We start from the raw sequence: 17,382 nt of genomic DNA on the forward strand, positions 1-17,382 counted from the left end.
TGTGTGTGTGTGTGTGTGTGTGTGTGTGTGTGTGTGTGTGTGTGTGTTTGTGTGTGTAATATGTCTAAGAAACTCTGTACTACGTTCAGGCACAAGAAGGCAGAGTGGCCTCCTAAACTTGATTGTCTTCTGCCCAACAATCCTTCGTATTGGGGGAGAGATGCTTTGTTTCCTGAACAGATGTTTATCTCTAGACGTTTCCCTCGCCCCTCATTTGTTTTTATTTTATCTCATGGTCTCTTTGAATTCCACCTCACCAAGGGGCAAGCAGAAGCCCAAGATCTCAGAGCTGCAAAGTGCCCAGGCTGTCCCAAACAATGAGAGAGGCCATCAGTCCTCCAGAAGGATATTTCAGAGAGTGTTCTGTGAGCTTTGCAGAGGTCCTGGAAACATCTAGCACCTGCTGCTTAATGTGGAACTCTCCAAAGTACACTCCTGAGTCAGCTTTTCCTCCTCCCCTGACTCAGTTTCCCAAATACTCATGGTTCTGTAGGGCCATCTCCCACAAGCAAATGCTTGCCCCAGGCTCTGCTTCAAAGAAGACCCAAACTGAGGTAGTTATCAGTCCTGGTGAGCTGGACCCAACTGTGGGCCTGTTGATCGAGTGCGGTGCTTGGCTTCACCATACTGGTTGAATTTCCATAACGCTGGATACACTCCGTGGGAGCAATTGCCACTTCTGTGCCTTCCAGCCTAGAAGGAGAATGAGCTAAGACACTGTGATTCCCAAGACAGAAAAGTAGCTGCCAACAAATGATCCTGCATGGAAACAGAACACAACAGGTCACCTCCAGATGTCATAGTCCCCATGCTTCCTAAACAGACTGTGTAAACCGAAAACAGATTCCTTCACACTAAGTTCGATCTGGAATCAACTGAGATGAGGCAAGTTCTTCTTTAGTCAAGCCTTTGGTTCCAGCAGGGAGAGATGAATGATGGCTGGGATGCCAAGACCAGCATTTGCATTTGCCCACAGAGCCCTTTCCACAACTCTTCCTGTTAATGAACTCCCCTGCTGATGAGTTGTCATAAGGATGGCGACATGTGTCTGAGTCTCCCTCCTCTATCAGATGCCAGAAGTCCATGGAGTTTGTCTAAATTGAATTTAGATTTACATGAACTGAATGCGCAGACCAAAAAAAATCCCCAAATGTACTTTTTTATAGAAAATCTTATTTAAAGCATCCTTCTGTCTGGAGAATCTTGTTGCTATTCCAAGCACCCGTAAGAAGCATTAGCCACCAGGAATCATAGTTACCATGAGTTACCATTACCAGGTGCTCTTGGGAAAGCTCTCGCCTCACAGCTTCTGTCAAGAAGCCTGGAAGCACTTGAGGAGGTTTTCTTGCCATCTCACATGCAGGTAGTGGGTGGCTCACCAGCTAGCAAGATGCCTTTATGGCTACTGCTGGGCACAAGTCTGGTCTGCCTCATGAAAGAGCTAATGGATGTACAACAGGCCACCCCAACTCAGAGGTCAGCTAGGGATCTCCCAATAATTAAATGAAAAACCATTGACAAGTGCTAGATCTTCTTAGATAAAACACGCTGTCCTCTGAGCTATTGATTGTTAACTGGCAGCCAGCAGGGTGTAGTGACAGTTCATTCTCACCCTTTGCTGAAGGGGTCAGCACTGAGCTGGGCACCTTGACACAACTGATACTCCTAAGTATTTCCCTGGTGCCTAGAACTTCACACCCACTGTCTGTTACATGTCAGATGTATCTTGTGCAAAAAGTAAGCAATGCTCTCTTTTGTTCCCATTTTATAGATGAGGAATCAGCCCTTCAGAGATGTTATTTTGTCTGACCTGGTGTTGAGTATATGAATATCTTCATGAATGAAGTAATAATAATGAACAATAGTGAATTCCTAATGAATTAAATGAAGGCTTAGGTTGGACTTTTCTTGACTTGACCTAATAATTAATTTTACTTTCACCACGATGATAGCTTTTACTCCTCTCGTCATTCCTGCATACATGGTTGGTATTTCCCTGAGAGTGGATCTAAACCACTCATAATTTTAGAACACTCATAATTTTCTTGTCTGCCATCTATACTTTTTAAAAATTTTCTAACCCAGAGATCTTTGACCCAACTAAAACTGTTATATGTAATCGTGCACCTATCTTCTGCTTATTTACAAGTTCTTTGAATTTGAAAAAAACTTGAATTTCAAGTTTATTGATTCCATTTTTTCATTATAAAAAATATTGTAACCCTAGAAATTTTGATGGAACCAAAAATAATAGAAATAATTCTTTATGGTTACAAATGATATTGCTTTTGAAAAACAAGTATCGTAGCATTGTATTTCCTTGCTGTTGTGTTTTTGTTTTTTGTTTTCTGATACACTGGTCCACTGGGGGACATTACTACATCTGTGATTCTGTTGCCCTTATCCTTTGGTCTTGAAAGGATTTGTTTCCCTAAAGTCTTTTTCTTTCCCCTTTGAAATATGAGGTCTCACTGGGTTATTCAAGATGTCCTCGGCTTCTCCGTTCTTCTGCCTCCGTCTCCCAAGTAGCTAGAATTACATTTAACCTTAAAAAAAAAATTTTTTTTTTATGACAGCCCTCCTCCCCCAAGATACTTGCTGCACATTATCTTAGAAATAACCTGATGTGACTTGATTGCTGGGATTGGGGGAGGGGACTCCTCTTCTCTGAAGAGTGGAGGATAGAAGAAACGGGGGTCGGGGAAAGAGGGACTGGGAGGGGAAGAGGGAGAGGCTATGACCGGGATGCAAAATGAATAAATAAAATTTAAAATAAAAAAGAAATAACCTGTATGTCTAACCCTCAGAGGATAGGTAAGTGTATTCATTTGATAATGTTCAGTGCAAAGTATTTTCAACACAGGGGTATTTCTTTAGGATGTGGAGCGGTGAGAGCTTCAGTCGGCACTCCCCGACCCATGGCCTCTGCCTCCTAACTGTGTTCTTAACCTTAAGGAGTTCGGTTACGGGTCATGAGTTTATCTCCTCACTGAGAGCTTGCTTATTTTATGTTCACTTAAGTGTGCTGCATTGAACACAGCAGGAAAGACAACAATCCACATCCTTACAGTCTCTTCCAACTCCAAGATCTTCCGAGTCATCGGTTGCCCCATGCTTACCACAGCAAGTGAAATTACACACTTAAAAACACATTAAAGGGGCCTGGGGAGATGGCTTGGTGGGTGAAGGGCTTGCTATGTGCACACTAGGACTCAAGTTCAGATCCTGGGAATCCACACAAAGCTGGATACAGCCACACAGGACAAGATCCTACAGCTCCTCAGGTGGGTGGTGAATGTAAAGACCTTGGCTCAAACAAGGTTAAAGACAAGAACCAACATCCAAGGTTGTCCTCTGACTTCCACTTGTACACAGTGGCAGGCAAGAGTCCACAGACACCAACCCCTGCACACACACACACGCACACACACACACACACACACATGTACACACGAATGCATGCACATACACACAATTCACATGGAGAAGTAAGTTAAATGTATGCAAAGTACGTAGGATGCTGCTCAAAAATAATAGCTACTGCTTTTCATACATTTCGGAACTATTTTCTAAGAATTCTGTCTTCCATATGGAAGTGTTTCACATAGTTCAAAGCTTTATGAAGTTGCGTCATGTTTGCATATTATTTGAGGCAACTTGGCTTTATACTAAAGATTAACTTATTTTCATTTATTCAGATCTCATTTTGTGTAGGTCAAGAGATTTTGTAGTTATTATCTGAATTTCTGTGCTCCCGTTATATTTATTCCTGGTGTCTTACAGACTTTTTTTTGTTCCTTCTCAACCATTGTTAAGTACTTGCTGAGCTATGCAGACAAGCGTCTCTTGTTATTGCATTTATAACTAATTTTCTTGTGTCATTCCATTTCCTCATACACAGGTATCATTAAACAAGGTTACGTACTGGTGTGTTAGTGTTACTTTTTATATTATTTTATTTTGGGTTTCTTAATATCTCTTTTTCCCTACTCCACCTCAATCCCTTCCCACACCCCAATACTGAGTAGGAGAGAAGGAACTTAGTGGGAAGAGGGGGCAGAGTTCTCTTAGCTATCTCCTGCTGGTTAGAGCTGTCGGGTTCCTCGGGGCACTTCCAATCTTCATTTCAGAATATCTCCAACTTCTCCTCTCACTGCATCCGCAGAAGCCAGGAGCAGCCGGAGGAGAGCATCAGCAGCCTTTCTTAGAGCCCCCTTCTCTCTCTGGGCTCTGACATTTATTCCCTCTTAGAGTCCTCAGATTCAAACTGTCTGCAGATGGCAAAGAGCCTGCACCAGGCAAATGAATAGTTTGCTGCTGTGGATAATCTGAGTCAGTCCTATGCCCCGTACCTGGGATCAAAACAAAAACATTTTTATGTCCACATTTCCCCCTTTCTGTTGTTTCGTTTTGTTTTTAATATGAATGAGAATTGCTGTTGTTTTCTTAAAAGGAAGATGATCAAGGAAACAAACGTTTTTTGGATCAGTAGTTTCTACTACAACCTGGTAACTCTCAGCTGCTCTTGTCCAGAACAGCTCATACTTTTTGGTGCTGAGCCTCAAGCTAGGACTCCAAAGCTGTTTTTCAATGACAGTAAGTTTCTTCCTCTGTCTCTCTTGGACACACACTCAGTAGTCAAATGATCCCTTCTATCAAACCATCTACAAACTCCAGTTCTTGCTGAGAACCTAGTGCTGCCAGAAATGGCTCGTTCACTTCTCTGGCGGGACGTACAGTCTTTCTCAGATTTAACACACTGGCCATTTTGAGCTCTGAACCTTTTAGAGGCTTGGTCACAATTTCTTTTCAAATGACCGAACTTACCGGAATTGAAGCACAGAGCATTTTTATATCTAAGGCTGTAGTGGCTACTGGGAAAGCTAGTGGTGGTGATCTCCTAACCCGAGGCTGCTCCTCTGGCATCAAAGTTTGCTCAAGAAATAACCTTTTTTCCTGAAATAAGTTGTTTCTCTTTAACCCTTCACCCTCTATGGCCTTCTGCTGCTCCCAGCCCCTTGCCTCCTGAAGGGGCTGTGCGAACTTGACACCAAAACTGCATGGAGCAGACAGGTCAGCAATTGTGGGAAATGCTGACTCTTAGTTACCAGGTGTTCTACCTTTACCAACGGCACTTTTGCTCTCCAAGCATGTCAAATTCTATGCACAAATTCTCAAGCTGTACTGCCAACTCTGTAATCCTTTCTAAAACTAGTGAACCTTCTATTTCATCCTTTTTTGTTTGTTTGTTTCTCAAACTCCTGTAAATTGCAACCTTTCCAGTTGTTCAACTATTCTCCCAAACTTCTTTAAAACAGAATGCAGGAAGATGAAGAAGCAAAACCAGAGAAGCCCCTCCGGGAGTGAAGCAGGAGAGAAACCAGTGGTAGCAGGCGCAATAAACCTTTTACTCATCTCCTGAAATAGTAGATTCATTTCTCCGTGCCCTGCTGTACCCTCTACTGCATTAGAACCCAGAATTTCTATTATTCCAAGCCCTATGTCTGAGTGCCACTTGTTGGCATACTTTTCAAATCTATTTTATTTACTCTTCTTATGCCTCTTCCTCCCTTCTCAACCCCAATCCCTTCCAACACCCCAATACCGGGTAGTTCTAGGTTTCTAGTTTCAGGCTTGATTTCCCTCCTTATTGAGAAGCCCTTGAGTCCAGTTAAACATCTGTTGGTGACTGACAGGACATGATTGCCACTACTGCACCGTTAGAGAGATCCTGCCCTGCTATTTATTGTTATGGTTTATAGGCAATTGATTGCTTCCCTCCCTTGGCTGTTTATGTAGCATCCATGGTATCATGAAAGCTAGAACTCAGGAGAATTTAGAGTCAGAGCCAGCTTGAATCTTCTGAGTCCTAAGGCAAATCTGTGTGGTGTCTTCAGCAATAGGGACTAGCTTTCGACTTCTGGGAGACAACTAAGGTCAAAAGAAAGCAATAACCCATAATATCCTGTGCGATTCTTAACAGCTTGAACAGTTTCTCATGTCTGGTACTGAGTTTTGTTAGTCTATGGCTCTTGTAAGGAGCATTGTCAGCTCAAGTGAAATAACTTCACCTAACATATACAGAAAATAAGGACTCATCAAGACTTTTTTCAAACATCCTTGGTGTTATTTGTCTCCCCTCTGTAGCGTTCCTTTTTAAACTCTATTTTATTTGGGGTGCTTAGGCGTCTATCTCTTGTCCAACCCTAGAGAGAAGGTTAGTGGGGAGAGGGATCACAGACCCCTCTAATTCCCCCAGTGGTTTAGGGTCAATGGGCCTTTGGAGGATATACCAACCTCCATCAACAGCAACTCTCCTCCAAGCTGCTGCACCCCAAAGCATCTCTCTCCATCTGTCTGCTCCAAACCGCCATATTGTATTCTGTCTCTCCAAACTGCTCCAGATCTAGGCAACAGCTATTCGTATTTTCATTCTTTCAAGCCCCACTCTGGCTCGAGCATGCTTCTTTCTTCCAGGGACTTCAACCTGGAAGACAGCCAGTACCTCTCTCTTGAGGAGCATCCAGGTTAGGTCCCTAAAGCAAAAGAATCCAGTGTTGAAGACTCAGGGGTCTTTTGCTCATATTTTTAATCTGAGCTGAAAGTCATATGATTTTGTAAAATCCTTTAATGTACCATTGGCTTTATAATGCAAGATTATACAAAATATTAACATAATGGGGAAAACAATCAGGCAGAGAGGCCGAGGAGATGGCTCAGTCAGTGAAGTGCTTTTCTTGCAAGCGTGAAGACCTAAATTTGGTCCTGCAGAATCCACGTTTCTTTTTCAAAGCTAGGTGTGGTGTGGTACACACTTCTCTGAGTGCTAGGGGAGCAGAGATAGGTGCATTGCTGGGGCTTACTGAATAGCCTGCCCAGCATTCTTGGTAAACCTCAAGCCAATGAGAGAAATGGGCAGGTAGATAGCACCTAAGGAAAAACTGAAAATGTCTTCTGGCCTCCTCATAGATATGAGCACACACACACACATGTACACACACACACACACACACACACACACACACACACACACACCCATACACATGCACACACCAGGCTGAAACTGGGAAAAGTAATCTGGTAGATGTTATTATGTTATTAGGGGTTATTATATCAGCAAAGTTTTTATTGGTCCACACAAAGTTCATTTACTTCTAAATCCATGTCTGCTTTCCCCCCCCATCCACTTGTGACAAGAAAACAATAAATCCTTCAGATATTTCAGCACCAAAAGCGTGGAGAAGTGAGACTCAGATTATTAATTTGTCAGGAAGTATTTTACCTCCATAACCACTTCAATACAAAATAACGTAAGTAGTTTCCTTGAAGATAGCTAATTTGATTTGTATATACAGAATATGCTTGATTAAAAATAATTAATTACATGTCTGTCAGAAGCACTGAACATCTAACCTTCCACTTAAATTTTTTTGTTACCTTTAATCTGTATGGCTTTGTGGGCAATAAAGAAATTGATGAGTAAAATAACCAACCTTTGTCTCTGTCAACTTCATGAATTGGCATTGAAGCTTTCTGACTCATGAGAGAGTTCCAATTTTGCTTCTGGGAAAGTGGGCACGACCTTTGCCCACTAGTCCTATTGAGTCACACTGTTTGCCGACACGTACGTTAACTGTTTCATAAACTGCTTAAGCATACGTCAATTCTTTTATAAGCTTCTGTCTTTTATGGCTTACACCGCAACAGAGAAGCACTCCAAAGCATTTGCAAGGACACTGCGGTCCCATCGGTGACCAAGACTGTCATCTTTGGAGTATCTGTCCTTATTTATCTTTTTTTTTTTTTTAATTTTCATTCTTTGGCTGTAAAGTTAGCTTTCGACCTGCACTTCTTTAAGATGTAGCCATTTACTCTGAGCCTGGTTTTGTACCACGTGCTTATTGCAAATTATTGCATATGAACCTCACAAGCCTGTCACTAGGGATTATTTGTTGTTGTTTATCAACGCCTAATTGACAATGAAAACCAGGAACTCAGGTAGCATCCTTACACAGGGGAGAGAATGCTGATCTAATTCCATCTGTGCTTTGGACAATTGTGAATATATGTCCCCACCAGAGAGGACAGAAAGCAAATGTTCTCCTATACTCATTCAGCTTGCTCATCAAAATCTAGGGATGGATCCAACAGATTATTGGTCCCACCTGTAACTGCTGTTTCAAAGCACAGCTTATCAACTAGACTAATTAAAAAACCCAGCCCTACAGAAAGTGCTGGGAGGAAAACTGAGATCAGAAAGCCCAGGGGCCTAGAGAAAAACCAAAGACTACTGTTCATTTAAAAAATAAAAATAAAGTAGTAATAAAATGACTCCTAATGACATTCTGCTACAATCACAGATCAGAGCCTTGCTCAGCCATCATCAGAGAAGCTCCCTCCTGCTGCAGATAGGAACAAATACAGAGACCCACAGCCAGACACTATGCAGAATGATAGAACAAGAAACACTCAGCACTAAAAGGGAAGTCTCTATCACATTTCTCCCCTCAGGGCTCGGGGTATTCTATGGAATAGGAGACAGAGAGAGTGTAAGAGCCAGAGGGCATGGAGGACACCAAGAAAATAAGACCCTCTAAGTCAGCAGGATCAACGCACCTAAGAACTCACAGAGACCGGGGCAGCATGCACAGGGCCTGCCCTGGTCTGTACTCATGGAATCCTAGAGCAGAAAGGAGAAGTGAACACACACCTCCATCTCTAACCCAGCAGCACTCTCCAACTGATAATCACATGCAAAAGAAAATTTCATTTTCTTCAAGGGAGTCTCACTGAGGAAACAAACTATTCGTAAGGGTACACTGCTTGCCCCACAGCAGATGGCCGAGAAAACAAACTCAACAACATTTCCTTAAGTCCTGTCAGGACCTTTCCTTTCCTTTTTTTTTTTTTTTTTTTTTTTTTAGTTTTCTTTTTTTTTTTTAATTTTACAATATTTGTATATTTTTCCTTGTCTCTTTTTACACTGCAGGCATTTTGTGAATATATTGTGGCTTCCAGTTTAATTTTTTTAAGGAACTCCCGAGTATGCAAATTAGTGGGTCTTTGCTTCTTTGTCTGTTTCACGTTCCTTTGCTTGGACTCTTTTCCTTGTTTGTTTTGTCCTATTCTGATGAGTTAGCTTTTGTGTTTCTTATTATACTATACTTTTTCTTATTATTATCCCTTAGCAGCCTATTCATTTTCTAATGAGAGACAGAAAGGGGGTGGGTTTGGATGGGAGGGGAGGTGTAAAGAACACAGAAGCAGAGAGAGGGGAAACTGTAATCAGAGTATATTATGTGAGGAAAAAAAAGCTATTTTCAATAAAAGGAAAAAATAAAGTAACAAATTTGAACATTGAAAAAATCTTATTTAATAGACAGCTGATCTCTGTTTAAGTGATTGTAACAACTATTCTGACATCTCAGGAAGGGAGACAGGAAGAAGCTGTGTGTTCTCTTCTTTTGAAATTACTTTCCCAAGTTTACAAGTGACCTCTGCTCACATCCTGCTGGCCACAGTTTAGTAACATGGGCTTCCCTCGCTGCTTGTATTCTAACTTCTCTGTCTGTACCAGATAACAGCCTGCTATTGTGGAAGAAGCTCTGGGCTAATATTGGCATGAAAATTTTGTCCTCAATTAAAATCAGCTTCCAGTGGAAGTTTCTATGGTGTCTTATTTCAGCTTTTCTCATTGAACGGTCCACTAATGTACTCTTTTAACACGAACATCCAAAGCCTCAAGATCACCTCAAGAGTCTTTCTTTTTTAAAGAAAATATCTCTCTCTCTCTCTCTCTCTCTCTCTCTCTCTCTCCCTTTTCCTCTCCCTGCCCCCTCCCATATCCTCCTCTCTCCCTAGAGAGGGAAAGAATACATATGCTCCTGTACCACACCATCCTTACAGGGGTCAGAGGACAACATTCAGCAGCGCATTCTCCCCTCCTACCTTGTTGAGGTAGCATTTGTCTTCTTGTTTCTGCTTTGCTGCACACTTGAGAGTGGCAGGAGGCCCTGGAGGACACAGCAATTCTCCTGCCTCTTCCTCCCATCTCACTGCAGGAGAGCTGAGATCACATCCCTCCTAGAGGCTTTTCTGTGAGGGATTGAATTCTGACCTTCAAGCTTGTACAGCAAGCATGATTCCCTGATGAGCCAATTCACCAGCCTCTCAGTAGTTTCTTATTATATCAAAGTATTTCCAATTTCTGCCCTCATCTTCATGTTAATCAAGACTGAATCAGTGAATCTGAGATGTGGTTTTCTTTCCCTTTTGTAGAAATCTGGTTCTCCAAAGAGTCAACTCCAAATTGTTTTATTAGGACATACAGAAGTTTCCCCTCTACTGACTGGTGTTCTCTTATAACACATGATTAGAGATGAGGGGTGTCTGGCTATTTAGACACAAATTCACATGGACTTCTCTGGCTCCTCATAGTACCAAAGACAATGACCAGCACAAAATTTCTCCATTTTTCCAAGGGTATAACCTAAACAGTTGAGGACACATGTTGGTGCAACACTTCTTTGATGCTCTGGAAACACTAACAACTTTTTCTCAGTTTAATGAAGCCATCAGAAACTTTACCCAGTGCTTTCTCCTTACAGTATTAATTTTGCCTAGGTAAACTTTTGCGCTGGGACTTATTCAAGTGTTACTTTTTCAAGTGTTACTTATTCAAATGTTCACTTTTTTACTTTTACAGAAGTCCATGGTTGAGAGATCTTGAACTTTTAACATGATTTTAGAATTTCAGAGAAACTTTTGGAACTTTACAGATTTTGGAATTTTTAGAGAGACTTTGGATATTTTAAAGATACTGAACTTCTAAAGTGTTTGCATTTTTAATGATTGTAGGTCTTTTAAAAGTTATGATTTTTCTATTATCAGTATTAGCATGACATCTTGGGGACAACAAGAAAGGAAAGGTTATAGTTTAATAGTGATGTGCTTAATGTGTAAAGTTGACAAAGGGTCAGTTGTTCTGGCTAGTTCTATATCAACTCAATACAAGCCAGAGTCATTTGGGAAGAGGAAACCTCAATTGAGAAAATACCCCTACCAGACTAGCCCTTGCGTGAGCCTGTGTTGCATTTTCTTGATGGATAATGGGGTGGGAGGGCCCAGTTCATTGTGGGTGGTGTCATCCTGGGCCAGTTGTCTTGAGCACTCTAAAAAAGCAGGCTGAACAAGGCATAAAAAGCAAGTCAGCTAGCAGCATTACTTCATGGCCTCTTCACTGAACTCTGGATCAGTTCCTACCTTGAGTTCCTGCTCTGACTTCCCTGATGTTGGACTGCAAGCTTAAAGATGAAATAAACCTTTTCCTCTCCATGATGCTTTGGTCGTGGTGTTTTATCACAGCCACAGAAACCCTAAGGCACCTATAAAAGTTTCTGGAAAAGAACTGAATTTTGAGCTGTGTTTGAAGGATGAGGACTGCCAGAGAAGTATGGATATTCCAAGTAGGATGTCTCATTTTCCACATGAACGAGCAGAACTTGGCTTGAACAGAACTCTGTTGAAGAATGTAAAGTCTTGATTCTACACTGAAAAGGATTATAAGTGATCTTCATACTATCTAACACAGGACGTTTTAGGAGCAGTTAATAAATGAATCCTGATTGATTCATCAAATCACTGACTAATGCAATGTGTGTGTTTTCAAGGAGTTGCTGTAGTAGGAAATGAAGCTAAAGAGATGTGGGGCAGGAGAGGTGATGGGTTAATAATCACGTGGAAGGAATAATGTTGGTCTCGAATTCCAAGAAGCTGTAAGGAAAAGTAAACATCTGTACCATCTCTTTTTGGTACCCATGTTTATCTTGGTCTGTTAAGCAAAGGGTAAAAGACACACAAAGAGATTCCCCCCAGATACTGAGTCAAATAAGATTCCAGTCTAGATAATCTTCTCCTCTTCACGTTCTTTCGGTCCCTTGGTATGCTTGGACACTTTGCATGTTTCTCCATGCCTCAAGGTACTTTCCTCTTAGGTGGAGAAGGTTGGGATATGCATCCATGATATAGGAAGCTCATGGAGACCCTCCACTTTCCTACTATTAAATCTGAGGGCTTTGAGCAATTCATCCACGGTCATAAAATACTCAGCAATGTATACTTGCCACTATTTTTAGATTAAACATGACACTACACATATGTTTGTCATCTGTTCTAGTTGCCCTGCATGGAACCAGATTTTTGAAGGAACTTTTAACCTGGTAGTCATAAATAAATGACAAAAATGGCTTCTATTTTAGAAATTGATATTGATATTTGACTTCCTAAAGAATAAAATTCATAACCCTTAAGAATAGCCTTTTTTTTTTCAAAGAAGAGCTAACTCCAGTTTTCTTCAAACTATTCCATAAAATAGAAACAGAAGGAACACTACTAAACTCATTCTATGAAGCCACAGTCACATTGGGACTTAAACCTCTCAAAGACCCAACAAAGAAAAAGAATTTCAGACCAATCTCCCTTATGAACATTGATGCAAAAATACTCAACAAAACACTTGCAAACCGAATACAAGATCACATCAAAGATATCACCTACTGTGACCAAGTAGGCTTCATCCCAGGTATGCAGGGGTGGTTCAATATACGGAAATCCATCAATGCAATCCACCATATTAACAAACTGAAAGAAAAAAACCACATGATAATCTCCCTAGATGCTGAAAAAGCATTTGACAAATCCAACATCCATTCATGTTTAAAGTATTGGAGAGATCAGGGATACAATGCACATACCTAAACATAGTAAAGGTAATATACAGCAAGCCTAAAGCCAACATCAGACTAAACAGAGAGAAACTTAAAGCAATCCCACTGAAATCAGAGACAAGGCAAAGCTGCCCACTCTCTCCATATCACTTCAACATAGTTCTGGAAGTCCTTGCTAGAGCAATAAGACAATTGAAGGAGATCAAGGGGATACAAATTGAAAGGGAAGAAGTCAAGGTATCACTATTTTCAGATGATATGATAGTATACATGAGTGACCCCAAAAATTCTACCATGGTATGCCTACAGCTGATAAACATCTTCAGCAAAGTGGCTGGATACAAAATTAACTCCAAAAAATCAGTAGCCCTCCTGTACACAAAAGACAAAAGGGCTGAGAAAGAAATCAGGGAAACAACACCCTTCACAATAGCCACAAAAGACATAAAATACCTTGGTGTGACCCTAACCAAGCAAGTCAAAGACCTGTATGAAAAAAATTTTTAAGTCTCTGAAGAAAGAATTAGAAGAAGATATCAGAAGATGGAAAGATCTCCCATGCTCATGGCTTGGCAGGATTAGCATAGTAAAAAACGGCCATCTTATCAAAAGCAATCTAAAGATTTAATGCAAATCCCATCAAACCAACACAACACAATTCCTTACAGACCTTGAAAGAAAAATTCTCAACTTCATATGGAATAACAAGAAACCCAGAATTGCTAAAACAATCCTCTACAATAAAAGATCTTCGGGAGGTATCTCCATCCCTGATCTCAACCTGTACTATAGAACAACAGTAATAAAAACTGCAGGGTACTGACATAGAAACAGAATGGTGGGTCAATGGAACTGAATAGAAAATCCAGAAATAAACCCACACATGGACACCTGATTTTTGACAAAGATGCCAAAACCATACAATGGAAAAAAGATAGCATCTTCAACAAATGGTGCTGGTCTAACTGGATGTCTACATATAGAAAAATGCATGTATATCCATACATATAACCCCACACAAAACTAAAGACCAAGTGGATCAAAGACCTTAACATAAAATCAGACATAGTAAATCAGTTAGAAGAAAAAGTGGGGAAGAGCCTTGAACTCATCGGCACAGGAGACAACTTCCTGAAGAGAACACCAACAGCACAGGCTCTAAGAGCAACAATCAATATGGAACCTCATGAAACTGAAAAGCTTCTGTAAAGCAGAGGACACTATCATCAAAACAAAACGACTGCTTACAAATTGGGAAAGAATCTTCACCAACCCTCTATTTGACAGAGGGCTAATATCCAGTATATACGAAGAACTCAAGAAGTTAAACACCAACAAATCAAGTAATCCAATTAAAAAATGGGGTACAGAACTAAACAGAGAATTCTCAATAGAGGAATATCAAATGGCAGAGATACACTTAAAGAAATGTTCAAAACGTCCTTAGTCATCAGGGAAATACAAATCAAAACAACCCTGAGATTTCACCTTACACCCATCAGAATGGCTAAGATGAATAATTCAAGTGACAACACATCCTGGAGAGGATGTGGAGAAAGGGGAACCCTTCTCCACTGCTGGTGGGAATGTAAACTTGTACAACTACTCTGGAAATGAATCTTGCTCTTTCTCAGATGGTTAGGAATAGCGAATAGCGCTTCCTCAAGATTCAGCTATACCCCTGCTAGGCATATAGCCAAAAGACACTCAAGTATACAACAAGGACATCTGCTCAACCATGTTTGTAGCAGCTTTATTTGTAATAGCAAGAAGTTGGAAACAACCCAAGTACCGCTCAGTTGAGGAATGGATACAGAAATTGTGGCACGTCTACACAATGGACAAACAAGGAAATCATGAAAATTTGCAGGTAAATGGTGGGAACTGGAAAAGATCATCCTGAGTGACCTATCCCAGAATCAGAAAGACACACAGGGTATATGCTCACTAATAAGTGGATACTAGACATATAATATAGGATAAACATACTAAAACATGTACACCTAAGGAAGCTAATCAGGAAGGAGGACTCTGGCTAAGATGCTCAGTCCACATTCAGAAAGGCAAAGAGGATGGACATTGGAGGAGAGAGAAAACAGGAAACAGGACAGGGGCCTACCACAGAGGGCCTCTGAAAGGCTCTACCCTGCAGGGTATCAAGACAGATGTTGAGACTCAGCCAAACGTTGGGCAGAGTACAGAGAATCTTATGAAAGAAGTGGGAGATAGTAAGACCTGGAGAGAACAGGAGCTCCACAAGGACAGTGACAGATCCTAAAAGTCTGGGCACAGGGGTCTTTTCTGAAACTGATACTCCAGCCAAGGACCACTCATGGAGATGGCCTGGAATGCCTGCACAGGTGTAGCCCATGGCAGTTCAGTATCCAAGTGGCCTCCATAGTAATGGAGACAGGGACTGTCTCTGACATGAACTGATTGGCCTGCTCTTTGATTACCTCTCCCCAAGGGGGAAGCAGCCTTACCAGGCCACAGAAGAAGACAATGCAGCCACTCCTGATAGACTAGGATCAGAGGGAAGAAGAGGAAGACCTCCCTTTTCAGTGGACTTGGAGAGGGACAGGGGTGAGGAAGAGGGAGGGTGGGACTGGGAGGGAAGAAGAGAGGGAGGTACAGGGGGGATACAAGGTGAATAAACTGAATTAATAAAAAAAATTTTTTTGAAAAAAAAGAATATCCATTTCAATGCCCATGCCATAGCATTCAATGCAAAATTTAAAATCTCACAGCATGGTCAGTTCTGTGGCACTAGATCTTTCCTTTTGACATAAAGGCTGAACCTCTGTTGTAAATAAACTGGAATTTGTCCCAGGAAAACTAATCCTCTGAGTGGATCCAAATTGCTAATTTATCTTTAAGAGTCATCTATTTTCTCTCCACTCTGCCCCAGGACAGATTAAAATACTCCATTACGGCAAATGCATTAAGTCACTCAGAACCGGAACATCTGTAGATATTTTACAAAATAATTCTCTCTGTTCTGTGGAAGAAGGCCAGATGATGCAACAGCTTCCAGCTGCGATTCGCTTTTCTCACTGGTGACTCGGCCCCTCTTGATGCCATTTTAAGACTCCTAGCTACTCACCAAGTGGTTCTAAAGATGCCCTTAAACCCATTGCATCACTTACATATGAAGAGCAAACCAGAGTCACAGGAGAACACATGCGGCCACAAAGCAATGGAAAGATGGTTATCTATCTCCCTGGCATCATTTCTTAAACACAAACAGTCCTAAAGGAAAAGGGAAATCAGCCAGAGGCCTGGAGGATGGGAGTGGGGTGGGGGTGGGGGTGGGGGGATCCCGAATGAAGGAAATCCTTCCACCGGATGAAGCTCTGCATTCTATAGAAAGTGCATAAACAACATCCTGAGGTGATGCTGTAGTGAGGTCTCTCAAGTCTTATGTGTGCCAAGTGTTTCAAACCATTCATCGTTTTATTCTGCCAAAATGGATGAGCTAAGATTTGGCTGCTTGCTTTTGGGAGATTGAAAGACAAGCAGAGAAAAGGGCTCCTGAGTAAAACACAACCAAATATTTCAGTTGATTCAAACTTTTTCTTCTTCTTCTTAGCCCTTAGTACTGATAGTATTATCCTGGCCAAATGCTGAACAACAAATAATCAAAATAAGAGTGTTGACTTAAAGCAGCTGTTTAATCAACCACATAATGAAGGGGTAGTGTTCCAATTGTTTCTTGTTGTGAAGACAAAACAAATGTCTGATACGATTTTTAACTTTCCAAATTGGTAGGAAGGAAGTCTTGCGTATTGTTTGCCATTTTCCAGTCTTTTCTTGGTCTGAATCCAGAAGAATAGATCTTTTTTTTATTAGTTTCTATAAAATTGCCCCAAAATAGATACCCTGTACCATGGTTAAAATAAATAAATAAAGATAAATAAACAAGACCCATGACTTGGAAATCTCACACATGGACCTTCACAGCCCTCGTGCTTATGATTCTTATTGGGATGTCTCCTTGAATTCAATTCAGGTACACTCTTGGATTTTTTCCCACTCCCACCTATCACAGTAGGGAACTACAATGGTTAACCCCAAAGTCAGCTGCTCTGTGAGCCAGAGGGACAGGTGGGTTTCTGTTTGTTTGTTTTATTTCTGTTTTGAAAACTGGACGCAGCCTGTGGTGATGACAGTGAGAAAAACAGAAGGAGGTCTCTGATCTCGCCCCACACTTCCCTGCCTGTCACCCATGTGCCCTCCCCAGGACGGCAGGGTTAGTTTATGATGGCCACGGCTGTGTTTAGATTTTTCAGCTGTAGAAAGAACTTCAAAGCATGGGTTCTTTTTCATGGGGACATGGGCTTAAAACTTTGCGTTTAATAACTGTGAGCAAAAGAAAAATTATGAAACCGTCATTCTTGGGACTCTGGACATACCACGATGCTCATGTAATTCAACTGCTGGAATGGGAGGGGTTTTTTTTTGTTTTGTTTTGTTTTCTCTAAGCCAGCATTTCTCAATCTGTGGGTTGAGACCCCTTTGGCAAACCTCTAGCTCCAAAAATATTTACATTATGATTCATACCAGTAGCAAAATTACAGTTATAAAGTAACAACGAAAATAATTTTATGGTGGGGGGGGGTCACCACAATATGAGGAACTGTGTTACAGGATCGTAGCA

The 17,382-nt window shown here is 41.2% G+C and overlaps 1 long non-coding RNA gene across 1 annotated transcript; it reads right to left on the bottom strand.

Moving 5' to 3' along the window:
• Positions 1-3,983: 3,983 nt before the first annotated feature.
• LOC129683548 (uncharacterized) lies at positions 3,984-7,552 on the bottom strand. Its single transcript, XR_008721175.1, has 3 exons — positions 7,494-7,552; positions 6,298-6,536; positions 3,984-4,352 (listed from the first exon to the last, which is right to left on the bottom strand). It is a non-coding gene; the product is annotated as an uncharacterized LOC129683548 (long non-coding RNA).
• Between the last annotated feature and the right edge of the window lie 9,830 nt (positions 7,553-17,382).

The sequence above is a fragment of the Psammomys obesus genome, unplaced genomic scaffold, assembly GCF_907164565.1.
Source record: "Psammomys obesus unplaced genomic scaffold, mPsaObe1.curated_primary_1811, whole genome shotgun sequence".
Lineage (NCBI taxonomy): Eukaryota > Metazoa > Chordata > Mammalia > Rodentia > Muridae > Psammomys > Psammomys obesus.